Source organism: Bos indicus x Bos taurus, chromosome 13, assembly GCF_003369695.1.
Source record: "Bos indicus x Bos taurus breed Angus x Brahman F1 hybrid chromosome 13, Bos_hybrid_MaternalHap_v2.0, whole genome shotgun sequence".
In the NCBI taxonomy this organism is placed as follows: Eukaryota; Metazoa; Chordata; class Mammalia; order Artiodactyla; family Bovidae; genus Bos; species Bos indicus x Bos taurus.
The window spans coordinates 81,450,103-81,475,223 of NC_040088.1; the positions used below are offsets into that span (position 1 = coordinate 81,450,103).

Here is a 25,121-nt window from a genome sequence, read left to right on the forward strand (position 1 = left end):
GCTTAATCCTGGGCTCCTCCCCTCTAGTTCCATAACACTTGATCGGACTTTGTTCCTGTGTCTATAATTCACAAACTTCAATTTCCTGACAATAAAATGACCTTGACTATGAGCAGATTAAAAGCTTTCTGTTCACAAAGGCTTTTGCTCTAATATCCATGTGTTATACCATTTTGTTCATGCCTCTGCAGAAGAATTCTTGTTTATCAGTGTCCCATGTAGTAAGCAGCACTTGGAAATTCACTGTGTCTGAAAGTCTGATATTGATAAAACAGTTGTCACCAAGTCCTTACCTTAGGACATCAAGCTTACTGATCCTAAATTTTTAGGGACTAGAATAATTAGAAGGAAAAAGGCTCAACTGTCTCTTACAGTAAGGATGTCAGATATGTTCTCCTAAAGTTTTAGGGACTAGAATAATTAGAAGGAAGAAGGCTCAACTGTCTCTTACAGTAAGGATGTCAGATATATTCTCCCAGGTGATCATGAAATATGGATGCTAACATAATCCTTAGCAACTGAAAAGGCAATCCACCATATTTCCTTACTTTACATAATTCTAAACTGATACAAAGTAATTATATGGTGATAAATCTGGTGTAAATGCACACAAATCTGGGCAAAGTAACATACTGATAGAAGGTACCAGTGGGTTGCTCCCCTTCCTTTGGGATGCTCATGAATTAGAAATAGCCATTGCTCAGTATTTAGAACATGTGCTCCATGAGGTCTAGCAATATTTCAATGTCCAAAGGTTCTTAAAGACATTGTTTCTGTTTTGTCTTCATTCCTAACATTTAAAGTGTTTGTGCCTTCTGCATTATTTTAAGTGATAAGTTTTAGGGATCAGATTGTTGTTCTCTCCCTTGGCCTCAAGCACAGGCACTCCTTCAGAGGCAGCCAGCATTTTGACCAAATAATCATATGCCTCACTGATTCTCCAACCTACCAGGAAATTCCATACCTTCTTTCATACCATCCCCCCCTTTCTTTCCCTGGGAAACGACTATCCTTCAAGACTCAGCTCAATGTCACTTGTTCCATGAAGAAATATCTGACACTCACAAGCTTAACTACACCCTCATTTAGATATACATAATACCCTGTAGACACTTATAATACTTAAAATATTTATCATAATTATTTGTTTGAAGTCTATTTTCCCAACTATGTTGTAATTTCCTTGAAAGCAGTGATCAAATACTATTCATTACTGACTCCATGGTGCTTAGCTAAATGCCTGACTCACAGGGGGCCCTCTGTAAATAAGTACAAAATCAGTGCTTTCTGTTGCTACAGCACTTTATTCTAAGCAGCTTGAAATGCCTTTCACATCAGCTTTTTAAAAAATCTTCCAAAAACTGGATTATAACCCATTAGAGGGATGAGAAATATAAGAAATTAGGAGGAGTTGACTTACTTATCTAAAATTAAAATCCATGAGAGAAATCTCTGAAATTTCCAGATAGGTAGATCCACTTCAGTCTTCTGTTTCTCTGAATTATCTATCATTCCACCTTATGGGGTCAAATACATTATAATTAACTGCATACATGATCATAATAAGGCAGAACTTCTAATTTTCAAGTCACAACTGAAACAGAGCTACCCATAGAGTAGACCAAAAAAAGAAAAGTTCACCAATTACAACCTAAGGCAGCCCTCCAAAACTGTCTTCTTTCATAAGCACCCCTTCTTTTGTTAACGTATCCCACATGCTGAGTGTCCTTAGGGCTAAGTACAATTTACACTTCATTATCTTGTATCTTCAGACCATCTCTAGCTGTTTCATCTCATTCAATTCCGTCTGGAGAGCAAACTCTTCAAACCAGTGTTTCAGCCAAGCCCAGCAGGAAGCAGATGGAACGCAGGCAGGAGACACTGAGGACACTGAATAAGGGATTATTTCCCGGGTGTGGTGGGGCTGGGAGAAACAATCAGGGAATGCGAAGGCCAGGGGCCAAGCGGCAGAGCCTCGGGGACGCAAGAAAGAGCTGCGGCTGCGGGAGGGGCGGCCCAACACTCTGGGGCTTCCAACAGGGTGACGGAGAAAACCACCAGCCTGATGGCAAGAAGAGACCCGGGGGACAGAGACTGACTTCACGGTTCTCTCCCATCGCCTCTACAGCCTCCTCATGTCCGAATCCATCCGGACACCAGAGGGCAAGGAAGTCCAGCAACACAGCATCTAATGCTCCGTCTGCACGCAGGAGCAAGTGGAGGGGGGCTGGCATTGAGGGGAACAGAGGCTGCCCGCTGCCGCCGGCTTCGCAGGAGCACCTACTGCCCAGCGCCGTCCTCCTCCTCCACGCCGCTGGGCACACGGAAGAACAGAGAAGAGCCGAGACCGGGCCCCTGTCAGAGCCATGCTGCGCGTAGACCTCCGCTCACAGCCCAGTCCCCCCCGGGGCCTGCAGACGTGGCCCCTCCACAGGCGGCACCCCGCTCCCCCTTCTCCAGGCGCTCAGCTCCCACACGCACCCACGAGGCCTACCTCTAGGGCCGGAGGCTCTGCTCCTGAGCCTTCCATCACGTTCCTATGAGGAAGACCTTCAGGAAAGTCAGGGACACAGACCACCTGCTTGTCACCCCTGCAGGGGGCCGCTGGGAACTTATGCTACACCCTCTGCAAAGACAGTGCTCCGCGGCAGGAGACCCTGCTGCCCCAGTGGGCTCTGCCCACGCCCGCTATCGCCCGTCTCCTCCGTGTCTCATGTGCCCCCCACTGGTGCCTCCTGGGACCGCCCGACAGGCGAGTGCACCCCATCCTCATCTCAGAGTAGCTTTGGGAGAAGACAGTGCACAACCCATGGCTCTGAAAACGGATTCGTCACGAAGAACATGTGAGAGTGTGGACGTGTGTGTGTGGCTGTGCGCGCGTGTGTGCACGCGTGTGGTACCTGCCCTGCCAGCAATGACTCCACACCCAAGGAAAAATGTACTGTACTTCAAGTCAAACAATGGAACGTCTAAGTGTCTTGGCACTGAACTTGCCCTATGAACGTCAGCAAGTAACCTGCCCTTGCCCTGATTTCTTCTTCGGTCCAATGAACTCAAATAAGAAGACATTTAAGTTTCTTATCCAGCTTTGAAGTTTGCTAAAAACTTTCAACAGTAAAAGGGACATAAGTCATGCAACCCAGCAGGGGACTGACACAAAATTCCACTCTTTTAGGTTGCTTTTTTAAACACGGGTAATTCAAAAAAAGCAAAAAGCACCTTTGTATCAGCATAAAGCAAATAACTTCATTTTTAAAATTTATTTTATTGAGGTGTAGTTGATTTACAGTGTTGTGTTAATTTCTGACATACAGCTAAGTGATTCAGTTATACATATATACGTCAAATTTTCTAGCTTTGTCAACATACATATAGTCAATTATTCTAAAACTCATAAATCTTGTATAAACATCTATGGACTGTCATCTAACTCCATTACAGGAAATACCAACTTAAAAAAAAAAATCAAGACTGGAAATTTGTTATAAAGTAACACCTCAAAGAAATGGAGGCCTGTTTTGAAGCTCTGGTGCTGCCAAAACTCCATCTGTGTCACTGAGCAAATCATTTCACTGACTTACTTCCCACACCCAGCAGCAGCTCCGAGAGAGGCAAACCTGCTGCTGCTGCTGCTGCTGCTACTAAGTCGCTTCAGTCGTGTCCAACTCTGTGCGACCCCAGAGATGGCCGCCTACTAGGCTCTTCTGTCCCTGGGATTCTCCAGGCAAGAACACTGGAGTGGGTTGCCATTGCCTTCTCCAAGAGGCAAACCTAGGGCATCCCATAAACAGTGATCAAGTGATGAATTAAAGAATGGCCCTCACCTTCGGTTTCATTAAACAGAAAAAAAAAAAAAAAAAGGAATGGTAGGGTTGCACTATCTATATCATTTCAACAACCCCTTCCTACCTTAACATCTTGAAATGAAACAGAATATAATGATCTAAAATTTTGCAGTTCAAAATTATTCTATTCCATCCTACAGCAGGACTTACCTACTCAGTGGCAAAAGCCAACAGATCTCAAACTTCCATAAACTGATTATTAAGGGGGAAAAACATGCAGTGCTAGGTATGCAGTGCCATGAATGTTTCAAACTCTCATATTTAAAATAACGGAAAAAAAATCATCCCAACCATAGGTCATGGGCAAGACGTCTGACAGGTGAACAAGACCTCAACTTACTAATATTTGGAAACACGACAAGCAAACAAAAAGCTTGGAAGGAGGGCGGAAGGGATCAGAGAAGGGCACAGAGGGAAGAAGATGGTAAGAAGGCATTCCAACGCTCTTTTGCTTCTCTTTCTTACCTAGCATATTCATAACAAATGCACCATCTGTAATGAACACCTGAGAGTACCATAAGCCTCTTAGAAGGACTATTTGGATCATGAAGGAGTCTTCCTAGTTTTTCTCTTAAGCACAAAGAACTCAGAATATTGTGGGTGCTGGAAACAGGGGGAGGATGCAAACCCAGAGGAAAGCTCTAATTTTGTATCCTTGGGGCAGACTCTCTCAAAGATAGTTTCCTTCCAGTTTCCTCCAACATGAACGAGGAAATCATGCTTTCTATGATATTTCATCTGAGTTTCAAGGTCAAGAGGGAAGAGGAAGGAAGAAAGTAAATTTATACAGTGGCACTTACTAAAAAGTTAGGTATTGACTTATAGCAATTATAAGTTTAAGCCAAGTTATAAATACTAATTTAGATCTGAGCACATGTTTAAAACCACTTGTATAAGAATATTAGAACATCTACACTCTCAATGGATATAATTTATATACTTGAATTTCAAAGAAAAATCAAGGAAAGCGTTTTACTGTGTTAATTACTGTTACAAAATGAAAACTTCCAAAGTTGGCCTCTGGGTGGTGGGACTCTAGGTGATGGCTCTTTGCTTTACACTTCTCAGTACCTTCCATAACATGAATGAATAAGAGAGTGATTACTTTCCAAGGTATCTTCTTCAGGTATATCCTTCGTGAAAATAAAAATATTGCATGTATAACACTCAGTTGCAATGGTGGACGAAAGGATCCCACAACTTTAGTTCACACACACATACACATACACACGCACGCGTGCACACACACATGCCTACCCTTGCTCACTGTACTTCTAGTGGCATTACAGCATCATAGCATTATGAAATGAACAATGTCTTCTATGAACATTCACAGAATAATATCCCTTTGGACACATTTTTTAAAGTAGGGCATAATTTCTGTTATTGACTGCAATGCAACTAACCACGGCAAAACTCAGTGACTTAAGACAACAATAATTGATTGTTTCTTACAATTCCCTGGATTGGTTGGGCTCAGCTGAGCAGTTTTATTCAACATGGTGTAGGTGAGGTCACTCCATAGGCAACGTTCAGTTAGAAGGTGGATTGGGGCTGGAACATTCAAGATGGCCTCATCCTTTAGGGTTTCTCGCCACAGAGCCAATCACTTAAGAGTCCAGGGTAAGCTTTTCTACAGCACCAAGGAACATTCCAAGAGGACAAAACCTAATGTCCCAGTGTTCACCAAGCCAGTGTTTGTATCCTGTAATGTCCTGTTGACCAAAGCGAGCTGTGTGGTCAAGTCTAGAGCCAGTGAGGAGGGGAATGTATGGAGCCTGCGTGATGAGAAGCAGAGCTCACTGGAACCACCAAGGTGTCGGCTGGAATAGGGTTCCCTTGCAGACCATGTCCTTTTGCCCCAACCATCTGAACATCAACAGATTTATTAAAAACCTACGATTGTCAACGTGAAATAATCCATATCAAATTAAAACTGAAGCTACCACACATCTCCATGCCTTCCTTAAGCCAGTTCTTAGTACAGAAATAGAAATAATTCAACCTCATCATTTCATAATTAAAAAGGCATTTCAGAGAAAAATCCTGTTTTTTTTTTCTCTAAAGGACAGAAATGCCAATGATGAAAGATTCCCTCACTAAAGATTAACACTGTTCTGATAAATCTGAAGATCTCATGATTAAAGTACATTCCCTAGGTGAAAACCAACTGATCCAAATCTACTGGCAATGCCCTTCTTTCCTCTTAGAGGCATGAATCTCCTTTGAAGAACTAGTTATAATCTTAACAAATTGTGCTTTTAGTTTTCATGCACAGAAGACTAAGAAAAATCACACATCAACTGCCATATGTAAAAATTATAATGTTCTTTAAAACTAGCAGAAGGGGACTTCAAGATTGTCAATACATACTCCTACATTATTTTGCTACTCTTGAACACATAGGTTTTGAAATGAATTCACCAGAAGGAAAAGGCATCCCCATCACGATTACCTTCTAGTAGAGAAGTTAAGCACAACCCCCAAAATGAGGGATGCCCAGGAAAATACTGGGTGTCACCTTAAATGGGTTTAGCTTGTGGGTGTGGGCCCTGCTTTCCAAATGACCTACCTTCAGATGCGACCACCGAGGAGGGTATTTTTGGTTCTAATCTCAGAGATGAAGGATTCCCAGACCAGGGTGAGTGAAGCCTGAATAGCGCTCCTCAGTGAATCTGATGAATCTGAAAAAACAGTGAATTTGAAAGATTATTTGGACCATTTGATAGTAAGAGAGGTCAAAAGATGAAAACCTATTTAATAAGAATTACAAATAAAAGTGATTTGCAGGCCATTTACAAATAGTTCTAATCATTTTTTTAGTGAATTTGGTATAAGAACAGCATCCAGAATTGTGCTCAATAAATATTTGTCAAATGAATAAAAGGGAAAATCTAACCAACAGGAAAATCTAGCCTAATGGTTCTCTGTATGTTCTTGATAAAACTGGTGGAAGAGAAGAGCTGTGGGGGAGGCAGGAAGCCAACGACCTGAGGTTTTACATGAATGAAGTTATTCCTGCTATTTAAAAAAAAAATCTACCACGACTGATCTTTCCCCACATCTTTGTTTTATGAGGAAGAAAACAGAGATCCAGAGTCATAAAATAACTAAATCAAGATCAGATACACAGAATGGCAGCGTCACAACTAGACCTCAGGTCCAGAAAGAAATACTGGCGTAAACAGTCCATCCCCAGGACTGCAAAGGCACCTGCTCACTAAAATTCACGTGTAACTGCAAAAATAACACAGGCAGTATGGGAAGCCCCTGAAGGTCCAGTGGTAGGCCTTCACACTTCACTGCAGGGGCAGGGGTGCAACCCCTGGTCAAGGAGTTAAGACCCTGCACACTACTCAGAGAGACAAACAACCAAACAAAAATATACAGGGAGCACTTCAGTGGTTCTCGGTGGACATGTGCAGAGAGGCAAAAAGTCTCAGCCCCTAAGGCACATGACTCCACTTAAGGTCAAGCAAGGCTCTGCTCTGCCTTCTTGATTCAGCTCTCGGACCATAAACAAGCATTCCTCCCAGTCTATTTACTGCCATCGTTTCACAGTTTTGTGCTTCTCACTGGTGACCTCACTGCTTAAAACGGCCCCTGAGTGTTGTGCTGACGTGCTGCCTAGCGTCCCTGAGCTTAGGGACGCTGATGCATTAGACGAGCTTCACTCAGGCGTGAGTCGCAGTGCTGTGAGCCGTGAGTTCAGGGTCCTGAATCAACAACACATGTTAAGTAAGAGGTTTTCTTTAACAATGTTATATTAATATACTGATCAGCTGATCAGTGTGACAGGAGGCGCACGGGACCCTATCCCTGCACGTCCAGTGGTAGCCATGGCTCAGGGGTCACTAAGTGCATGAGACCAGCTGCGTGGCCTACACCCCCACAGCTGCCGTTACTGAGCGCCTTGAGCAATTGCCACGAGCAATGCTGAACCAGACACCAGTGCAGTCAATACCGCAGATAGAAGCCCCTCCCGCACCTCCCCAAGCACCTGGGTTCTTCGCATAGCAAATGATAAGAGCTTTACGAATTAAATGGAAATTTTAACATTTTTCACTTATTTGGAAATTGAGTATTATGAAGATTATCACATCATTTGATAGCCAAAGAATCAGCTAAAGAACATCCTAGAAGTCCAAGGATTGGTAACCTGAGTTCCATGGATCATCAATACATGGTCCAATGGTGCAATCCGAGGTTCCATAAATTTGGATGGGAAAAATTATTATATAATTATTTTCACTAGCCTCTAACTGAAGTATGACATTTCCTCTAATCACAAATATAAATCACAAACCACACTGGTATTAACAGCACCTGGGAGTTGGTTTTCAATGTAAATTCCAGGTATTTTTACTGCAGATAATGCAAAATGTCATTTGTGCTCATCAATAATTTGAACTTATAGTAGCTATGAATGTGTTAATAAGATGTACATATATTATCATACCCCAAATTTATTTACTATTTTTATATCTTCCTTTCAGTGAAACAGTTTCTTTTGTAGTTCTGTGTATTTTATATGAGGCATTTAAAAACTTGAAGGGGTTCCTAGAAGCTTCACCAAACTCCCAAAGGGGTGCCTAAGAACCCCCAAACCACTTCTCTTATCTCATAGATAAAGAAACATGACCTAGAGAAGGAAAGTGCCTTTTAAGGTCCCACTATTGGTTAGAAGCAACCCCAGGCCTGAAGCCTCACAATACCCACCGTGGAGCTCTCTGTGCTAGGATGAGCTGCTTAGCTATTCAATCAGAAGCATAAAAACTGGGCCACCTTATCCCCCAACGCACGGCCAATGGATAAGTGAGTCCTAAGGTTAAATAATACCAATATTAAGAAAAGGGGAAGCACGCGTCCTGAGGAGAAAACGGTGAGGGTTTCACAATGCATCCATGAGTCCCTCACGGCCTGTCTGAAACTCAGAGCCCACTTTTGGGGAATCACGGGTGCCTAGTCCCCCACGGTGGGGAGTCACTGTGCTGAAGAGCTGGGGTCTCAGGAGGCGCCAGGTGTCCATCTGTATATTGATGCAGGATCTCATCTCCATTCTTCACCTCCATCATCCCACAAGCATCCTCGACGCCACCCACAATAGACTGCCGTACACCAAGCGTGCTGAGCTCTCTCCTGCGTTCTAACACAGTTCTGCCTACGATGGCCCCTGCATCCTCTCCCTGGCAAACCCCTTCTCATCCTCTGATACCCAGTTACATGTCATCTTGTATTTTCACTAGGTAATCATGCTTGTCTCAATACTAGACTATGAGCCTTGTGAAGACGGATGGAGGAAGAAAACTGGGAGAGCTAACTGGCAGGTCAAGCATCTATGGTCCACAAATAATACAGATCAGGGTAACCAGGTGAATACTGGTCACTTAATGTGCACCACACACTGTTCTAAGCAATTTACAGAGATCACCTCATCTGAGCTTCCAAACAGCTGGTAGGTAAAATGATGACCCTAATTTCACAGATGAGGAAACTGAGGCACAGTGAGATTAAATACCCTGCCCAAGGCCACAAAGACAGGAAGGGATAAAGCCAGGACCGAAATAGAGGCGCTCTGATCCAGGAGCTACAGGTGCCAGAAACTGCCAACTGCACTCAGCCCTTCCTTCAACAGATGCGGAAGTTCCGGGCCACCAAGGTAAGATTAGAATTCAGAGCTCAACTGCTGGGAGAGTGTCTGATTCTAGCTTTGCTTAATTTTTTTTTTTTGGGGGGGGGGGTTGGGGGAGATGTGGACCATTTTGAGTTTTTATTGAATTTGTTACAATATTGTCTCTGTTTTATGTTTTTTGTCTTTTGGGGAGTGAGGTATGTGGGATCTTAGTTCCTTGACCGGGATCAGCAGGGACCAAATGCGCAACCCCTGCACTGTAAGGCGAAGTCTTAACCACTGCACCACCAAGGGAGTCCCTGTTTAGGTCTTAATTTGGAAGAAGAGAGGTCAGAATAGGTGGGAGGGCTGACAGGCAGAAAGGAAAGAAGATCCATAGATCATTTAGTTGGTTGCTTGATACATCAAATGATTGGTCAACAGATGGATAGAAAGATTAATATAGACAAAAAGAATTGCTCATTCCTAGGTATCTCCAGTGCACAGCTGATAGCAGATAACCAGTTATTGCTCTTTGAGCCATGAAAAAATGTCAAAACATGCTATTAATACTGCCCGAGTGTTCTCTAATTTAATGTAATTTTACAGGATGCTGTTCTGTGCCAGCCCAGAGGCCCACAGTGAAGACAAGAGGCTTAGAGTGGGTGAGCTGCCCTGCCAGGAAACCCTCAGAGAGGAGCTGACTTTATTTTTTCAGTCTCAATTAGTCCTCCTATATTTTGATGGGCATAATGAATATAATGCTCTGTGTTAACACAGAGAAACTAGTTCGCTTTACTCGGGCTTTATGTTAATTTCTTGCTGACATGACCACAACCTGAATTTATCTCACTAAGAAAAAGAAGATTTCTTTCCAAATAGCTGTCACTGTGTCAAGTCATCACAGAAGATGTCAAATTTCCAACATGTAAGATCAGGTAAGTTGCTCCTGACCTAGGGAACTGTGCTGTCGTGTGAAAACATCGCTCATGGGTTTCCTGGGAAAACAAGCCAAACAGAACATATCTGCTGGGAGACTCTTTCAATGATTTTAAGGGGAAACACTTGCAGTGACAATGCCATCTACTTTCTGTAGCTGACTACTTTCTACTTTGAAAGTTATTTGTGTTCTAGAAACTGGCTAGACAACACGTCAATTCAAGTAATTTATCTTTTAAGCTCAAAAAAAGGAGGATTCAAGCAGATGTTCTGAAGTATGCGTGCGTCTTCCTCCCACCAAACCCACACAGATGCTTAAGGATTAATTGTCAATTTGAGGTGGGGGCTAGGTAGCTGCAATCTTCAAAAAGGTGCAGTTTCCCTCTGCAATCCCAAGTATTGGTCTCACTCTCTGTAGTTTTAAGGTAGCTGCCTAAATAAGATTGGCCTATAAATGCTCTAATGCGGTACAACATTAATAAGGCCCAAGTCAAAGCAAGCTCACAGCTCACTAGACGCTGGAATCCCCAACGAAGAAGCAGGGCTCGGAATGACTCACACTCCTGGCTGCACTTTGTCATTTTGAGCAGCAATTCTAGTACCAGAAACTTAATCTGTTTCCAAGCTTGTTGCTAAATACATAATTTTATATTAAAAATACAATACACAGAGAATGTCCAAATGAGCCAAAAACAATAAACTAGATACAACCAAGAAGAGCCCCAGAGGCTAAACATGGGAGCAGAAGCAAGAAACAAGTATCTATATATAGAAAACAACTATCTCAACCGACAAGAAATCTACTTGCATGTAGAACTGTTTTCCTTTCTTTGGATCTACTTCTATGTATGGTAATTAACAGAATATCTTGTTGAGATTGTAAGGAGGCTAACACAGAGCTTTGGAGATGTATTTTATGTTTAACATGTTATAGCAACAAGGTTCAAATGTGGTGTGAACAGGTTTAATTTTCCTCTTGAACATCAGGCCGTATGGGGTAAGAAACTAGCAGCACACAGCTCAGAATCCACCTCAAATCCCCGAATCTCAGCGTCGCCTCCGGCAACAGAGCATCACGAGGTGTACACAGGGTCTCTCCCCAGTGTCCTTTAATTTGGGTTTCCTCTAAGGCACACCCTACATCAAGGATTTGATAAGAATTATTTACTGGGGGGACTTCTGTCGTGCCTCTGTGATCAAGAATCTGCCTGCAATGCGGGAGATGTGGGTTCAATCCCTGGGTCAGGAAGATCCCCTAGAGAAGAAAATGACAACCCACTCCAGTACTATTGCCTGGAGAATTACACAGACAGAGGAGCCTGGCATGCTACAGTCCAAAAAGTCGGACATGACTTAGCCACTAACCAATAACAATTTCCTGGGGAAATAGTCCCAGGAAGCAAGAGTAGGAGAGTGCGGGACTGAGCCAAGGAAGGAGGCCAGTGCAGGACGGAACATCGACAAGTCAGCGAGGCAGACACCTGGGGATCCAACACCACCAGGGAACGCCAGGAGACGACGGGGACAAACCTCTGCAGTGTTTCCACCCGAGAGGCAAGGGAGTGAGGGCACGTGCATACAGACCCCTACTTCCAGTGGGAGGGTGGGGGGCACTGACTTTACAGCCCATACATGGGCAGAGCACATGGCCAGACAAAGCTCTCACTCAGGTGGGAAGACAGATGCAGGCACTGGAAGTGGGCAAAATAAAAAAAAAAAAGGTAGCGATAAAGCAGGACTCAAAGAGCTATCTGCTCATCTATGTTCATAGCACACACACCCAACAGCCAGCCAAGTGTCTGTCCATGGATGAACAGACAAATAAGATGCAGTCCCACAAAAAATGGAATAATATTCAGCCTTAAAAAAGAGGGAAACCCTATCAAATGCTTCAGCATGGGTGAACCTTGAGGATATCATGGTAAGTAAAACAAGCCAGTCACAAACGAACAAATATAATATGATTCCATTTATACGAGGCCCCTAGAGTAGTCCATTTCATAGACAGAAAACAGAACGGTTGTGGCCAGGGGACTGACAGGATGGAGACATTAGAACTTAGTTTAATGGGTACAGTTTTAGTTTCGCAAAACCAAAAAGTTCTGGAGGTGAATGATGGGGATGGTTGCACAACAGTGGGAATATAGTTAATGCCACTGAACTGTACATTTAAAATGGTTAAAGGATGACTCTTTTACCACAAATGTTTTTTAAAGGTAAACCTAACGTGTTTACTCTAAGAAGAAGAAGAAGAAAGTCGCTCAGTCGTGTCCAACTCTTTGAGACCCCATGGACTGTAGCCTACCAGGCTCTTCCGTCCATGGGATTTTCCAGGCAAGAATACTGGAATGGGTTGCCATTTCCTTCTCCAGGGGATCTTCCCGACCCAGGGATTGAACCCCGGTCTCCCGCATTGTAGGCAGATGCTTTACTCTAAAAATCCCCTCAAAGACCTACCCTCAAAGATCTTCAAAGAGACCAGATGAAGCAAAAGTTACCTAAGGACAACCATCAACGGAGATTTGGGGAAGGGGATGTCTAGTTAAAAAATGAATTTATTCACTTTTTTTCTAATTATAGAATTAATATATGATCTCTGATGTGCTTCCCTGGTGGCTCAGATGATAAAGAAACTGCCTGCAATGCAGGAGACCTGGGTTTGATCCCTGGGTTGGGAAGATGCCCTAGAGGAGGGCATGGTAACCCACTCCAGTATTCTTGCCTGGAGAATCCCATGGACAGAGGAGCCTGGAGGGCTACAGTCCATGGGGTCACAGAGAGTCGGACACAACTGAGCGACTAAGCACATGCACACATGATCTCTCAGGAAAACTTAGAAGATACAAGAAAAGAAGAAGAAAATATAGATCATCTATAATCTCATTGCAGGGGTGACTCTGGGGATGGCAGCATAGAAAAAGAAGTACAGGAAGAACATGTCAGGAGATGGGGCAGCCCCCAGCCACAGCCGCTAGCAACTGGTGTGGCCAGCAGAGCTGGGCTGCTGGCCCGCTGGACCACACTGTCCCCACAGGCTAACAGCAGACTTGAAGCCAGCGTCTTTAAACACTTTGCTACTCAAGGTGTGAGGAATGGGTCAGAAGCATCAGCATTCCCTGGGAGCTTGTTAGAAATGCAGTCTCAGGCTCCAGCCTGCACTTGCTGAATCAAAAAATGCATTTTAGTATTTGGGTTAAAATACAGGTGACTTTAAGCACAGAGTCTGAGAAGTGCTGCTCCAACACAGCCCTTCTACACCAGCCTACAGTTTCTGAAATGGGTTATTTAGAGCTACTAACCTTCTAGTACCTTGGTGTTAAAATGTCTACTTTGTCTTGTGGAAAATAATCCCCCTGACAAATACCACAATGATATCACTCATATGGAGAATCTGATTTTTTAAAAACGATATAAATGAGCTTATTTACAAGACAGAAACAAACTCATAGATTTTGAAAACAAATTTATGGTTACCATAGGGGAAACACAGGGGAGAGGGGTCAATGCTTGGGATTAACACACACACATCAGATCAGATCAGATCAGTCACTCAGTCGTGTCCGACTCTTTGCGACCCCATGAATCGCAGCACGCCAGGCCTCCCTGTCCATCATCAACTCCCGGAGTTCACTGAGACTCACGTCCATCGAGTCAGTGATGCCATCCAGCCATCTCATCCTCTGTCGTCCCCTTCTCCTCCTGCCCCCAATCCCTCCCAGCATCAGGGTTTTTTCCAATGAATCAACTCTTCTCATGAGGTGGCCAAAGTACTGGAGTTTCAGCTTTAGCATCATTCCTTCCAAAGAAATCCCAGGGCTGATCATAAAAATAGATAACTAAAAGGACCTCCTGTATAGCTCAATCATTCTTTAATAACCTGTATGGGAAAAGAATCTGAAAAAGAATGAATATACATGTATATAACTTAATCACTATGCTATACACCTGAAACTAACAAAATATACACCAATAAAATTAATACGCAAAAAAAGAGAGAGACAGAGAACAGAAATGAATCCCTCTGCCAGCCTTAAGCTGAGGGAACGCAGCACTTGGCACAAAGCAGATGCTGTGCAGGTGAGTGCAGGTACCGTCAGCACGAGTGTCACACAGACGGCCACCTGAGAGAGACCAGCGAGGGCGGCAGTCAGTCAGAATTTTTCATCTGCGGTAACGAATTTTATTTTATTATGCTGGGATTAAAAAACAAAAACAAAAGAACTCTAGTCCCAAGGCGTGTTGAAAAAAATAAAATGATTTTCTCTTAAGACTGAATGCTTCTTTTGTAATGCGTTTCCATATTCTTAGACTTTCTTCAGACCTTAACAAAAAGCAAATGAAATGACATGTTGAAACTTGCTCTGACCCCTCCTGCATTTTCAAAGCTGCTGGTGTGTTGTGCTTAATGTCTTTTTTCTTTGTTTCATACCAACTTTGTAAGCAATAAACAGCACTTTGTTGACTTGTGCAATGATGCAATTACAAGTGCCCTAAGCCTCTCACTTACAATAAGAATCTGATTTCAGAAACAAAAAATTCACCATTAAAGTAGCATGTTATCACAATACAAAGCTCTTTAAATTGGGAGAATACTATTAATTTTTGCTTAGATCTGAAACTTTGAAAATGAAGAGGGAAGAATGAAAAGGAAAGGAAAACAAATTGAATTATGAAAGAGCTGTGTAATATTTTTAATCACATTGGGCACATAACCAAACTCCTAACAAAAGACTACTCTTTGACCTGATAATTCTGCTATTGGGAATTTATCCTAAGAGTTCTATGAGTGTGCAAAATAGCCTATCTTTAGGGAATAATATTCCTTATAACCTTGCTCACAGAAGCAATTTTTTTTTAAATGCAAGACTTGTTTTATAACATTGGATAACTAGTTACAAAACCTCTTTCATTCATATCAATAGAGTATGCCATTCAGAATAATACTTATTTACAATATGTTTAAAGTGAAAAGGTGAAAGTGTCAGTCGCTCAGTCATGTCCAACTCTGCGACCTCGTGGACTGCAGCCCTCCAGGCTCCTCTGTCCATGGAGTTCTCCAAGGTACTGGGCAGCCATACCCCTCTCCCAGGAATCTTCTCTACCGAGGGTCGAACCAGGGTATCCCTCATCGCCACTCACGGCCCTCATTCTTTACTGTCTGAGCCACTAGGGAAGTCCAAGTATGTTTGCTGACACAGTATATATTCCTGCTACATTTTTTAAGTTTAAAAATACAAGTTACCAAAGTGCATGGGTAGTATGACCTTTACTATGACCCTTACACACACATACCCTAGACCCTCTTTATCTCTCTTCCTGTTCTTAATTTATTCAAGTACCCAGCATAACCAGATATATAGTGACCTGTTGGTTCTGGCCTGTCTCCCCCAACCAGAACAAAGTAAATTTCAGGAAAGGAGGGGATTGTTGTCTTCACCTCTGTGTCCACAATGCTTCTTACTGTATCAGGCACAGGGTAGATAAGTAACAAATATGACCTAAGAAACAAATATAAGTTTTTCTATATATTTACAGAGAGAGACACAAGATATTGAAAAGTATTCCCAAAATCATTATCAATGGTTATGGCTGGGTAGTAAAAATACACATACTTCAGTGTTCTTCTTTACATCGATGTATAGTTTCTCACTTTTATATGAAGAACTACTTCAAAAAAAAAGAAAAGTTCATACACTCTTGTGGGCATCTGTGTGAATGTTTGTATGTGTGTGTATTTTGACACTTGTTATCTAATAAGAATATCCTTCATTCCCTAAACTGCCAAATTAGACAATAAAAAAAAAATGAAACAGTCTTACCCTCCACTTCAGATGAACTAAATGAAATATGGAACAAGTGGTTCAAAAATTTTAAAAACACAATAAATTGATTTGTACTTCTTACCACACTTTCATTAAATCATGTACCAAGCATGTAAAATCAGATAGTATAACCCTTAATCATGTGTTCCTTATTTCATGATAAGAAGTTCTTTAGCTTTATGAATTACATATTGTTTTTTGCACTTATGGTGGAAAATAACCATTTTACAGGTATCACAATAGGTGTCCTATTGTTTTATTGTATAATTTTAAACCTAGCAATTACTCCAGAAGGCAGCAAAAGTGGATCACAATGTTCTCAATGATCCGAAAGCAGACTTGCCATCAAGAGACACACCTGGTAAATGGATCAAATCAAGAGTATCAGAGGCATTCGGAGAGCATCCCTTGATATAAATTAATGGGACGGCCTTAACACTATAAAGCCTCTATTTGGAAAGCTTTAAGGTAACATATTTTCTGGGCAACCTTCAATCTTTCTATTTTACACTCTTCCAAGTAATACAAAACTTTATAACTAATATACTTTTAAGAATTCACTGTAAGGTGTATAAAAAATTGTCAATTACAAAGATGATACTTTGTCAACTAATACTGCAAAACAAGTCCATATAAAAAGATGATGCATGTAAGTACAGGTTGCCACATGAAGCAGAAGCTTATAGTAATTCTGTGGCTACTTCTCCCTAGGGAACTGCTGAGGGAGTTTGTGAACTGCTCATAACACCAGAAACCCCTTTAACTCTCCAGCACTTGAGCCCCCACCTCAGCAAGTGAAAGAAGGGCTAAGAGCAGACTTGACTATTTTCTCATTCACTATCTGTAAAGTGTCAGACGAGTATTCAGTAAAAGAAGCGTTTTCTTGGTTTATTTGCCTTCGTTTGTATCACAATGATATTTAACTCTGAAAAAAATAGGCAAATTTTGTAATTTTTTTTTTACTCTACACTAGAGGTTGGCAAAGTATAGCCCACAGACCAATCTGGCCAACCATCCATCTGCTTTTATAGAGCTATGATTGGTTGTTATGCTTTTAAATGGTTGGGGAAAAAAAATTTTTAAGGATAATATTTTTACATGATAATAATGTGAAATTCAGCTTTTGGCATTCAGGCATACAGTTTTACTAGGACACAGCCACACCCGTACAACTGAGGTACTGTCTTGCAACTCTTCTGTGCTACAACACTGAAGTGAAAGTGAAAGTCGCTCAGTCACGTCCAACTCTTTGCAACCCCATGGACTATAGAGACCACAGAATTCTCCAGGCCAGAAAACAGGAATGGGTAGCCATTCCATTCTCCAGGGGATCTTCCCAACCCAGAAGAGTTGCAATAAAAGTATGGAGCCCACAGTCAAAAATACCTCCTGGCCTTTTTCAGTAAAAGTGTACTGACCTCTATTCTATCTAGATGACAGCAACACATACATAGATTGTAGATTGCTTTTAGATTGCTTTCTGTACACTATTTGAAAGAAATGGGTAATTATATAGAGTAACCTGTACATCATCTGTTTATAATCATCTATCTACCTACCTACCTTTGTGAAAACTTAAGATGAAAACTCTGGAAGGAAACTCACCAAACTGCTAATGACAATCACCTCTAGGGTAGAATGTGAGACTGAAGAGAGAGTGGAATTGAATAAAGTTGTTAGTTTTTACTCACCTCTATTGTTTTATTCCAGAAAGGAGGTACCACTTTTGTGTTAAAAAGGTAAAAGAAAGAAACAAAATTCAAGAGAAACTTTTCACATAACAAATATCGACCTTTCAGAACAGCATACAATTAAACACTTGAAATGTCAAAAAAGAAAAATAGAACATTTTCAAGAGTTTCTTAACAGCATGATCATTTAGAATTTATACACTCAAAGCAAAGGGCAACTTAACTACAAAAAAAGGTGAACGGTAATCTAGTTATGCCATACTAATTTTTAAAACTAGAGTTAACTATTTTTAAAGTGCACAGATTTCAAAAAACAAACATTGTTAAGAAACAAATTACAAACAGGTAATACAGAACATACATTATGAGAGACTAGCTTTATTGAGTCATTTGTAAAGAAAAAGTACATTTAAATATTTCCAATTTCCATCTTTCTCACTCCATACTATGGGCTGAAAGCAATTTATTGCATGCTTAATAAAGAAATACTGATTTACAACTTGATTAAAAACTTTTCCCAAGACATATCATAAGGAACATAAAAATTATATAGCCATATGCTCAAGTGCACTATATTTCCATTGCTTCTTATTTTCAAATGAACACAAAATCTTCCAGTGCATCCAGACAGGGCATGATGCAGTTGTGGCTCATTGAACCACCACATTTATAATCCAATTCCTTCACATTTATAAACACTGGCTTTTAAACTGCAAGCACAACAGCCCCTTTAACTACACTTAGATGCACAATAATTGACAGTTCATTATAACAAGTGGTCTCAAGAGTGAAGTATTACAGCTAATGGTCTGTAAATGCTTTAGTCTCCAAACCTGGGCCAACATTAAAGCAAGCAAAACACTGGGCCTTTCCTTCAATGCATCTGGTTTTTAAATGGCTTTATGATATAACACTACTCAAAATTAATCTTCCTACTTCTAATGCCTGAAATATTACACATTTAAATCAGAGTACTAACCTTATTGATCACATACTGTTTTTTTTTTAAAAGAAATACACTACAACATAACAATCTGTATATATCCACATCTTGAAGAGGAACAGAAATGATTTTAAAGCAATGGAACAAAAATACCTAAATATCCAGTAACAAAATATTCCTGAGATGTTATATTTCTTTGTGATTTAAAAGTATACAAACATTACAGCAATGTTTAATACAAAATTATGCTCAAAGTGATCACAATACAAAAGTTAAAAGTAAACAGGATAAAATGACCAATATGATCCCATTTTTATAAAAATATACAATAGACGCTAATGGGATATATAACACTAAGTTATAGTGATTGTTCTTTTGCAGGTAGTAGAACAATCAGTTATCAGTATCAGTCAGTTCAGTCGCTCAGTCATATCCAACTCTTTGCGACCCCATGGACCACAGCACGCCAGGCCTCCCTGTCCATCAGCAGCTCCTGGAGCTTGCACAAATTCATGTTCATTGAGTCAGTGCTGCCATCAACCATCTCATCCTCTGACACCCCCTTCTCCTCCTGCCTTCAATCTTTCCCACCATCAGGGTCTTTTCCAATGAGTCAGTTCTTTGCATTAGGTGGCCAAAGTATTGGAGTTTCAGCTTCAACATCAGTCCTTCCAATGAACACCCAGGATTGATCTCCTTTAGGACTGACTGGTTGGATCTCCTTGCAGTCCAAGGGACTCTCAAGAGTATTTTCCAACACCACAGATGCTCAACTTTCTTTATAGTCCAACTCTCACATCCATACATGACTACTGGAAAAACCATAGCTTTGACTAGATGGACCTTAGTTGGCAAAGTAATGTCTCTGCTTTTTAACATGTTGTCTAGGTTTGTCATAGCCTTTCTTTCAAGGAGCAAGTGTCTTTTAACTTCATGGTTGCAGTCACCATCTGCAGTGATTTTGGAGCCAAAAAAATAAAATAAAATCAGCCACTATTTACATTGTTTCCCCATCTATATGCCAGGAAGTGATGGAACTGGATGCCATGATCTCAGTTTTTTGAATGTTGAGTTTTAAGCCAGCTTTTTCTATCTCCTCTTTCACTTTCATCAAGAGGCTCTTTAATTCTTCTTCACTTTCTGCCATAAGGGTGGTGTCATCTGCATATCTGAGATTATTGATATTTCTCCCTGCAATCTTGATTTCAGCTTGTACTTCATCCAGACCAGCATTTTGCATGATACTCTGCAGATAAGTTAAATAAGCAGGGTGACAGTATACAGCCTTGACATACTCTTTTCTCAATTTGGAACCAGTCTGTTGTTCCATGTCCAGTTTATACTGTAGATTCTTGACCTCCATACAGATTTATCAGGAAGAAGGTAAGGTGTTCTGGTATTTCCATCTCTTGAAGAATTTTCCACACTTTGTTGTGATCCACACAGTCAAAGGCTTTGGCATAGTCAATAAAGCAGAAATAGATGTTTTTCTGGAACTCTCTTGCTTTTTTGTTGATCTGACGAATGTTGGCAATTTGATCTCTGCTTCCTCTGCATTTTCTAAATTAAGCTTGAACATCTGAAAGCTCACGGTTTATGTACTGTTGAAGCCTGGAAAATTTTGAGCATTACTTTGAGAGTGTGTGGGATGAGTGCAATTGTGCAGTAGTTGGAGCATTCTTAGGCATTGCCTTTCTTTGGGATTGGAATGAAAACTGACCTTTTCCAGTCCTGTGGCCACTGCTGAGTTTTCTAAATTTGGTGGCATATTGAGTGCAGCACTTTCACAGCATCATCTTTTAGGATCTGAAATAGCTCAGCTGGAATTCCATCACCTCCACCATCTTTGTTCTTAGTGATGCTTCCTAAGACCCACTTGATTTCACATTCCAGGATGTCTGGCTCTAGGTAAGTGATCACACCATCATGATTATCTTGGTCATGAAGCTCTTTTTTGTATACTTCTTCTGTGTATTCTTGCCACGTCTTCTTAATATCTTCTGCTTCTGTTAGGTCCATACCATTTTTGTCCTTTATTGTACCCATCTTTGCATGAAATGTTCCCTTGGTATCTCTGATTTTCTTGAAGAGATATCTAGTCTTTCCCATTCTGTTGTCTTCCTCTATTTCTTCGCATTGTTCCCTGAGGAAGACTTTCTTATGTCTCCTTGCTATTCTTTGGAACTCTATATTCACATAAGTATATCTTTCCTTTTCTCCCTTGCCTTTCCCGTCTCTTCTTTTCACAGCTATTTGTGAGGCTTCCTCAGACAGCCATTTTGCCTTTTTGCATTTCTTTTCCTTGGGGATGGTCATGATCCCTGCCTCCTGTACAAGGTCATGAACCTCTGTCCATAGTTCTCTGGGCACTCTGTCTATCAGATCTAATCCCCTGAATCTACTTGTCACTTCCACTGTATAATCATAAGGGATTTGATTTAAGTCATATCTGAATGGTCTAGTGGTTTTCCCTACTTTCTTCAATCTAAGTCTGAATTTGGCAATAAGGAATTCATGATCTGAGCCACAGTCAGCTCCCTGGCTTATTTTTGCTGACTGTATAGAGCATCTCCATCTTTGGCTGCAAAGAATATAATCAATCTGATTTCGGTGTTGACCATCTGGTGATGTCCATGTGTAGAGTCTTCTCTTGTGTTCTTGGAAGAGGATGTTTGCTATGACCAGTGCGTTCTCTTGCCAAAACTGTTGGCCTTTGCCATGCTTCATTTTCTACTCTAAGGCCAAACTTGCCTGTTACTCCTGGTATCTCTTGACTTCCTACTTTTGCATTCCAGTCCCCTATAATGAAAAGGACATCTTTGGGGGGTGTTAGTTCTAGAAGGTCTTGTAGGTCTTCATAGAACTGTTCACCTTCAGCTTCTTCAGCATTACTGGTCAGGGCATAGACTTGGATTACTGCGATATTGAAAGGTTTGCCTTGGAAACGAACTGAGATCATTCTGTCATTTTTTAGATTACATCCAAGTACTGCATTTCGGACTCCTTTGTTGACTGTGAGGGCTACTCTGTTTCTTCTAAGGGACTGTTGCCCACAGTAGTAGATATAATGGTCATCTGAGTTAAATTCACCCGTTCCAGTCCATTTTAGTTCACTGATTCCTAAAACACCAATGTTCACTCTTGCCATCTCCTGTTTGACCACTTTCAATTTACCTTGATTCATGGACCTAACATTCCAGGTTCCTATGCAACATTGTTCTTTACAGCATCGGACTTTACTTCCATCACCAGTCACATCCACAACTGGGCCTTTTCTTCTTCCTTACCGCCACCATAGTTTGGTCTCAGGTCAAACAACAGGGAGGGAACAGAGCCCCGCCCACCAACAGAAAATTGCAGTAAAGATTTATTGAGCATGTCCCCGCCCATCATAGTGACCTTCATTTTTATGTTTTCTTGAATTTTCAAATTTATCAATTTGAATTTTTTACAATTAGAAAAAAAATTTAACAAAGATAATGTTCCTTTGCCTCCATTTCTGTTGGTATATATCAAAAATTACCACAAGAAATTAACCTAGTTAGTTTGGGAATTGGGGAGATTCAAAAACATATTTCATATTTAATCTTCAAGGACAAACACTGGCCCCAAAAAGAAATATTTAAATAAGTAACCGTTATATACAAAAGTCCTAGAAAAATCAAAGTGGACAGCAATGCTGCCAGTAATAAGTAAAATTGAAAATGGTAACATGTTGTAACTATTATTCTTAATTTTTAGACCTAATGGACATAAATTCTATGTCAGGAATACACATTAAATAGGATCAACTTAAGATAAATAACTAGAATGGAAAGACTGATGTGCTTGAGACTCACTGGTCGGTACTGCCTCTTCTGGACACATCTCATTCAAAACTGCACTAATGTTCTCTCTACTGAAGACATCTTTGCCTTTCACAGAAAACGAAAAAACTCTCACCAAAGAATTTCAGAACATTCTAGTATCAGAGTCTGTAACAGTGTGTTCAATAACCCTAGACTTGTCCTGGAAAATAAACAAACAAGTTACTTCCTACATTTCCACCAGAGAGCCGCTGCCCAGGCCTTGGGAACAGGCATCAGGACCCACACGACTGAAGCTAAACGGAAGAGAATCAGCAGAAATCATTCTCAGAAATGAGGAGAAACTAGGCCAAAAACTAGAAAGCAGGTGGAGGAGCAGGCAGAAGCAGCCCAGAGCACTGTGGCAAAGCCAGAGCCCAGGGGAAGAGGATCGCTGAGGGCGCTGATAACCGAACAAACAGCACCAAACAGCGAAGCACGGTTCAGGTGGACGGGAGAGGTCCACTCAGGGAGTGCGAAGCTCAGGAAGCTTAGTGCATCCAGAGAATGGATGCTGGGGGCGAGGTACCAAACGGTGAGAAGGGGGGCTGGCCACACTGCCTTCCGAAATAGGATGTTGAGGGGATGGATCACCACAAAGGGAACCGCTTCCAGAACTTTCAGGAAGGCCTAAGGAGCCAGGAAGCTGTGGTGACCTGCAAGGTGGTGGGGAGAAGGCAGGGCTGAGGGTCGGGCTTGGGCGAGGCTCCGGAGGCTGCGGTGCTGGGAGAAGCAGAGGCCCCACTCTTGGGCTGGGGGCGGCGCTTTCTGCCGGGCCTGGGGAAGGCAGCCTGTGCAGGGGGGCCGGCGGGGGCGTCAGCTCTCAGGAGCCCGGCTCCCCTTCTCCGGAGGACTTTGTTCCCAGGTGATGGGGACCTCAGACGTCAGCAGAGGGCTGCGGGATCCGCACCACGGAGATGGGTGAGCAAGGTGACAGGCAGCGAGCAAATGACACTGCAGGTGAGAAGGAATACTGCCTCCGAAGGTGGAGCCCAGAGGACAGGGCTGAGAGAGGCCTGAGAACTGGAATCTGAGTGCCCGACACTCACTGGCTGTGAGGAGATGGCAGATGGCAGGAGAACGCTGAGAGAGGGGAAGGAAGCACTCAGGGAAGGAGCGTGTTAAGGGAGCTTAGATGACATGAGATTGAGAGAAATATTCGAAGAGATCATTCAAGGCCTTCCTTTTTGGTTTAAAGCATTACCGACCAGTAACAGCAGGTCAGCTCATTCGTCTACCTCATGGACATCAGCTTTCACAGAACACAGAGCACACCCTGCTGGGGCAGCGCCTGCAGCTCTGTCGCCAGGGCAGAGCACTCAGCACAGATGCCAGAGGCAGACAGCCTGCCACAGCAGGCTTCTGAGGGAGGGGGTCTGCCAGGCCCCTGTCTGCCCCACCAGAATCACCCCCCACCCGACAGGGTCTGCAAACACACCCAGGGCTTCTGAGAGGGACATCATCGGATCTCCTCTCCCTAATAGGCTGTCCGGTGCTGAAAGGTTGAGGAAAAGAATTCTTACATTGCCTAAGGCAGCAGCATGGTTTGTGTTGTAAAAGTTGGTTCACTGGCAAAGAAATCTCCTTTGGAAACATTGCAAGAAGAGCTATAAAACTTAACTACAGAGTCAACACTAGCAGATGGACGCCAGTGAATCTTTATCTCCAACTCATTATGCAGACATTCAGTTCAGTTCAGTCGCTCAGTCCTGTCTGACTCTTTGTGACACCACGAATTGCAGCAGGCCAGGCCCCCTGTCCAACTCCCGGAGTTCACTCAAACTCATGTCCATCGAGTCGGTGATGCCATCCAGCCATCTCATCCTGTCATCCCCTTCTCCTCCTGCCCCCAATCCCTCCCAGCATCAGACTCTTTTCCGATGAATCAACTCTTCGCATGAGGTGGCCAAAGTACTGGAGTTTGAGCTTCCTTCCAAAGAACACCCAGGACTGATCTCCTTTAGAATGGACTGGTTGGATCTCCTTGCAGTCCAAGGGACTCTCAAGAGTCTTCTTCATCACAGTTCAAAAGCATCAATTCTTTGGCGCTCAGCTTTAACCTTGACAAATTAATAAAGGTGAACTAATAAACTTGTGGGCTTACATAACTTGAATAGTTACAAATCAGAGAGAATGTATAGAGATAGATGTTGATTAAAAATATTTAAATAAGCTCTTTTTCTTCCTTCTTAAAATTATAGAGGGAAATAGTTATTGAGTGATAAGGATTTTTTTTTTCCTCTCCCTCTCTCCTTTTCATTCTGTCAGGGAGACTAAGATAGGTTCCAAGCTATTAAACTATCTGTGATGTACAAGTCATCACCATAATTGGGGGCACACTTTCTTTTGACCTTTACAAAACTTTCATTTCCCAAATGTGACAGATAAGGAGTGCTTTTATAGCACCAATAATGATGTTTCCCTA

The 25,121-nt window shown here is 42.0% G+C and overlaps 1 protein-coding gene across 2 annotated transcripts in view; it reads right to left on the reverse strand.

Moving 5' to 3' along the window:
- The window catches only part of PLCB4 (phospholipase C beta 4), a 480,675-nt gene that overhangs the window by 391,185 nt on the left and 64,369 nt on the right, over positions 1 to 25,121 (reverse strand). For both annotated transcript variants that reach the window (XM_027560320.1, XM_027560321.1), the window contains exon 2: positions 6,418 to 6,529. The gene's annotated coding sequence lies outside the window, so the exon portion shown is untranslated. The remainder of the gene's footprint in view (positions 1 to 6,417; positions 6,530 to 25,121) is intronic.